Source organism: Mustela erminea, chromosome 5 (assembly GCF_009829155.1).
Source record: "Mustela erminea isolate mMusErm1 chromosome 5, mMusErm1.Pri, whole genome shotgun sequence".
Taxonomy (NCBI): domain Eukaryota; kingdom Metazoa; phylum Chordata; class Mammalia; order Carnivora; family Mustelidae; genus Mustela; species Mustela erminea.
Window position 1 is genome coordinate 53972065 of NC_045618.1, and position 6089 is coordinate 53978153.

The 6089-nt window shown below is 39.1% G+C and overlaps 1 pseudogene; it reads right to left on the reverse strand.

Moving 5' to 3' along the window:
- Positions 1 to 242: 242 nt before the first annotated feature.
- Positions 243 to 1099, reverse strand: LOC116590136 (annotated as a pseudogene).
- Positions 1100 to 6089: the final 4990 nt, after the last annotated feature.

Consider the following 6089-nt stretch of genomic DNA (forward strand, 5'->3'; position numbering starts at 1 on the left):
GTAGCAATACTTATTTCATACAAAATAGACTTTATTTATTTATTTTGGCTAGGTAGATCGTACTTTACTGGTGTTCCCAACAATGTAGGGCTCTCCAAGCCTCTGCCTTTCTTCAAGGAGTGGAAATTATGGAGGTTGGGAGATTCTCAGTGTATTGGGATGAGTTATGGCAAATACTTCCCAGGAGCTGAGGGCCTCTCTCTTCCTCTTGTTCTCACTGGCGGTGGCAGTTTAGAGGGCTCTTACTCCCTGAAGGCCAAGAGGATCATAATATCTACCACCTAGTTGCTGTAGCCAAATGTACTGTCATACTAGGAAAGGAGCTTGACAATGTGGTCACTGAGAGCAATGCCAGTCCCAAAATCAAACGTAGAAGAGTAGGTGTCATTGTTAAAGTCACAGGAGACAACCTGATCCTCAGCATTGCCCAGGATGTCCTCGAGGAAGCTGTCAGATGCTTGTTTTACTACCTTCTTGATGTCACTCTATTTGGCAACTTTCTTCAGGAAGCAAGACAGATCCAAAATTGACACAGTGGGGGGTAGGAATATGGAAGCCATGCCAGTGGGCTTACCATTTGGCTCAGGAATGACCTTGCCTTACAGCCTTGGTGGCACTTAAGAAGCAGAAATTGTATACTGGACAGCCTCTTTGGCTCATGCCACAGCTTCCCAGAGGGTCTGTCCACAGTCCTCTGGGTGGCAGTGATGGCATGAACTATGATCAGGAGTCCCTCCACAATGTCAAAATTATCATGGATAACCTTGGTCCCACACTTCAAATGAGCCCCAGGCTTCATGGTGGTGAAGACCCCAGTGGACTCAACAACACACTCAGTATAAGCATCACACCACTTGATGGTGAGATTTCACTTACTGAAGTTGGAGATGAGCTTTCCATGATGACAAGTTTCCCATCCTGAGCCTTAACGGACAATGAAATTTTCCATGGATGGAATCATATGGAACATGTATACCTTGTAGTTGAGGTCAATGATGGCATCACTGATTGTGACAATTTCCACTTTGCCAGCATTAAAAGCAGCCATAGTGACCAGGCGTGCAACATGGCCAAATCTGTTTACTCTGACCTTCACCATCTTGTCTCTGGGTCATGGCTAGCACTGCACCAGAAAATGTGGCTGTCTGCTGAGCAGGGAGATGCAGAGACCCAAGATAAAATAGACTTTAAAGGAAAGGCTGTAACAAGAGATAAAGAAGGACACTATATAATAATAAAGGGACATTCCAATGGGAAGATACACCAATCTTAAATATTTACACACCCAATATAGGAACACCCAAACATATAAAACAATAACAAACATAAAGGAACTAATCAATAATAATACAATAAGAGCAGTGACTTTAACATCCCACTTACATCAAAGGACAGATCATCAAAACCAGTAACTGGGTGCTATGGTGCCTTAGTCAGTTGAGCATCTCCTTGCCTCAGGTCATGATCCTGGGGTCCTGAGACTGGGCCACACATTGGGCTCCCTGAGGATGTTTCCAGTCATGCTTGCCACATAGAGCACAGAGGAGAACACCAGGAGAAGAAGCTGGATCTCCCATGAATGAGTCAGTCCCAGAAACACAAACTCAGACACAACTGAATGATTCCCTCCATCCATGAATCCAGCCATCTTGGCTGCCGCTGAAATGATGAGAATTAAGAAAATGAAAAAGAAAATCTGATTATGGAGATGATAATAGGTCATAGAACCACCAATGTTTCAATATCCTTATTATGAACGAAAAGTATATAATTACCTACTTTCTCACATATATAAAAACAAATCATCACACATGAGCTATGACACAATTTAAACCAAACTTGTAACAAATTTAAACCAAAACTCTGACTGTAATGTTCTGTTCTCAAATTAACAGATTAGGCATGGACATGGATACATGAGTATCCATGACATAGATTAACTGTGCAAATAACTTCTAATATTGACTATTCCTCATTTCTAACATATTCCATCTTGCTTTTTTTTTTTTATTTCCAGCATAACAGTATTCATTATTTTTGCACCACACCCCGTGCTCCATGCAATCTTGCTTTTATGTAGATTCTCATAATCCACTTCTCTCCCCAGTTTGCTCTCACAATTTTCCGATAAAAGTAGGAATAAGAGGGGTGCCTGCATGGCTCAGTTGGTTAAGCATCCAACCCTTGATTTTGCCTCAGGTTGTGATCCTAGGGGTGTTGAGATCGAGCCCCAGATCGGGCTCCATGTTGGGTGTAGAACCTGCTTAGGATTTTATCTCCCTCTCTCTCTGCACCTCACCACCCCTTGCTGGCACACTCTCTCAGAAAAATAAATAAATAAATAATAAAGAAAAACAAAAGACAAAAAACAAAAAAAGGTAGGAATGAGAGGAAAGTATGATTAACAATTGAATGTCACCTGGAGTGAGAGGTGCTTGATGTAAGAGTTGAGGCTGCTGTTACAACATATTGAGATTGAATAAAGAGAATGGGGTATGTGAAATTGGACAGCCCACAAGTGTAGTAGGACACTTGTCATATGGATTCTACTACAAAACAGAACAAATATTTTCCCATCACATTTTATCATGTTCACTGTCCTGGGTACCTCTAGTTTCCACACAATTTTTCACAACTACAAAGCCCTAAACTAGCCTCAACATTCAATAAGAATTTCATGAGGAGTCTAAGCCAGCTAACAATGTAAGGCTTTCTCCACACCTAATATATGCACGTTTTAAAGATTTCACCAGTTTCTGCTAAGGTGCATGCCTAAAGTGGCCACCAAGAGTGTAACATATCTTTGCAAACAGCTTTTCTCTGTCCACACACATGAAGGTATTAAAGATCAGCACTTGGAATTCCTGGGATACTACGTTTTAATTCAATGTCTTGGCCTCCCTTTGGTATGTACTTTTACATCCACGGACATCCTCCTGGCCTTTTAAAGTGCCCAGAACTACCTGCAGGGTAACATGTCGTGATATGTGGTATTATCCTGCTTATTTTGACTAAAACCCACTCAGATACTTTATCTTCAAAGAAATTTGGATTTCATACTTCTGATTTATGACTTAAAAATAAGAACGTCTGGGTGCCTGGGTGGCTCAGTGGGTTAAAGCCTCTGCCTTCGGCTCAGGTCAGGATCCCAGGGTCCTGGGATCAAGCCCTGCATCAGGCTCTTTGCTCAGCAGGAAGCCTGCTTCCCCTTCTCTCTCTGCCTGCCTCTCTGCCTGCCTGTGATCTGTCAAATAAATAAATAAAATCTTTAAAGAAAATAAGAATGTCAAATATTAATAAGTCACACTTTAGGAGAGATAAGTTTTCTAATCTTGAACCATAAAATACCAAATATGACACTGGACATGCAGTCCTTTAATATGTGTAGCAGTTACATGTGAAGTGGAAAGTGAGCAGAGAACAGTGTTATATGTTTCTCTGTGTCCAGGTATGTACCTCAGTCATACTCTATAACAGTAGTTTCTGAGAAGAGTATTAATAAGGTTACTTTAGGAACTGATGAAGTACAGTAGAAAAGTATAATGATATCCTTCATATTTGCAGCTACAATTCTAGACTTTCTCACACAGTGGAACAACTGGCTGATGCCTTCAGTCATCCCAGACTGCAAAACTCACAGAAATGATCACTGTGTCCTGCCCCTAATTCTGGGTCACCATAGCTGGCATTAATCTTTCCTTTCTCACCTACACACAGTGATTACACTGTTATCTGCTGACCTAACAGTCTACAATCTCAAGGTCACACTTTATATTACCAGAGAGCCAGGGCCTGGAGTAGGGGGCACTAATGCTACTCATAAGGGCAGAGAAAGATAGGACCTCAAGGGAATGAAAGGATGAATCATTCATGGGGAAGTGATGGAGGTACTGGGGAGGGAGTCAGGAAATTCAGTCAAAGCATTGATGAGGAAAGCACATGTCCCCAGTGTAATAAGAGAAATTCTCATGGACTTATATAAAGTCTATTTTGTCCAACTGGTTATCACTCAGATGAAAAACATGAAACCCAGCAAAGTAAACTGAGTTTCCAAGATTCACACAAATGATGGTTTGGGGACCAAAACTATATTTCTTGATTCCTATTCCCAAAAGAAGAATTCTAGAGAAAGCAATTAAGAGAAAGCAAAACTCAAAACACTGATTTTTTTTTTTTCCTGGTTAAAACCAAACCAACCAGAAACACTCAATACAAAATTCCCATTATAATAATGCAAACTGACATTAATTAAACTACATAAAATGTGTGCCCAATTAAAGATTATTTGACTAATACTATAGTAAATTATATCTGGAAAGTGATTATTTATTGCAATTATGATTTGTGTACTCTTTGTTTTGGTGGTTATGTAACCAGTCACTACAACAGTAAAACACTTAACATAATGTTTCTAAAAAGTCCATCCTTTGGTCTTCCTAATTTTTTTTTTCTTCTTTCTTTTTATAAGTAGTCTCTATACCCAATGGGGGTAAAATTCTTCACCCAGAGATCAAGAGCCACATAATCTACCAACTGGTCCAGCCAGGCACCCTAATGTCTCTAAATTTTATTATCCTCAAAGGTTAATTCAAATCCCAAGTATTTTTGTAGCTCTTATTGACAATTTTCCTTCATACTGATTTTTTCTTTTGCTAACTCTTATAAGTGAAAGAATTAAGAAAATGTGGAAAAATACATAAACTGTACACACAACAAATACAATCTAATGTGATATACAATACATGCCAAGTGAATACTGAAATAAATATGTGATCATTTGGGCAGAGAAAGGGAAGTGTGTTAAAAATATTCAAAGTCAGGGGCACCTGGGTGGCTCAGTGGGTTAAAGCCTCTGCCTTTGGCTCAGGTATGATCCCAGACTCCTGGGATGGAGCCCTGCATTGGGTTCTCTGCTCAGCAGGGAGCCTGCTTCCCTCTCTCTCTCTGCCTACTTCTCTACTCACTTGTGATCTGTCTGTCAAATAAATAAAATCTTTAAAAAAATAAATAAAAATAAAATATTTTTTTAAAAATTCAAAGGTAGAAGATAACTTGTATCAGCAAGAGCAGATGGGTAGCAGGTAGCTACCCCAAGAACACAGATATTGATCTGGCACTTTAAGAATTAGAACTGAATAAAGAGAGATACACAGTATGTGAGAAATACCTTGAATTATGTAATATGAAAGTAAACTTTCATATTAACTTTTAATACTACCTATCATTATGCATGTGTGTATAGCCCATATTATATACGCAGGTACATACAGAAACTCAGTAGATAGTTCTTGATTGAGAAGTTAGATTAATAACCCCCAGCTGTAGTAAGGCAATGCCTTCTGGTCAATGATCTTTACTATTTTTTATTCTCCTTTCTTGGTAATATTTTCCAGTCATTTTAACAGACATAAGGGGAAATTTCTCATTTAAAAACTCATCATACCATAACTAATAGTCTCTCAGTAAGAAGGCACCTAAGGCTTTATGGGATATTTCTTGGTGAGGATTAAATCATATTTAATCTTCAAGCCTATAGCCAGCACTCAATTTATTTTCCCGAAGTCTGTGTAATAATCTGAGATGCAGAAAAAAAATAAAGGAGACAGAAAGAAGAAAGAATGAAGATTTTAAGTGTGGGGAATATGGGGAAAGGGGTAAATCAGGAAAGAAGGACAAAAAGAAACCACCAAGAAGAAAGAAAAAGAGCTGAACAAGGTTCAGAGTGTATGAAATATGATAGCCAAGGTTTCTGAGAACCCAGGTAAGTTAAAGAGAACATCAATCTCTCACCTTAAATTCACTGATTCAGGGCTGCTCCTGACTTTGACACTGGGTTGCATTTAAGGAAGGCAGATTGCTTCTATTACCTGCCCTGTCAGGCTCACAGAGTTTCTGTGAAAATCACAGATGATAATAAATGGAAAGACTGTCATTTATAGTGTACAATGATATAGATAAGTAATTCATTATAAAATTTTTACTGTTTTTGTGACTTGAGGAGCTTAACCATATTCTAAACAGGAGAAGGAGGCATACAAAACAACAGACAAAAGGCAAGTGAAATTCTCCCCACTGTGTGTTTCTGTGTG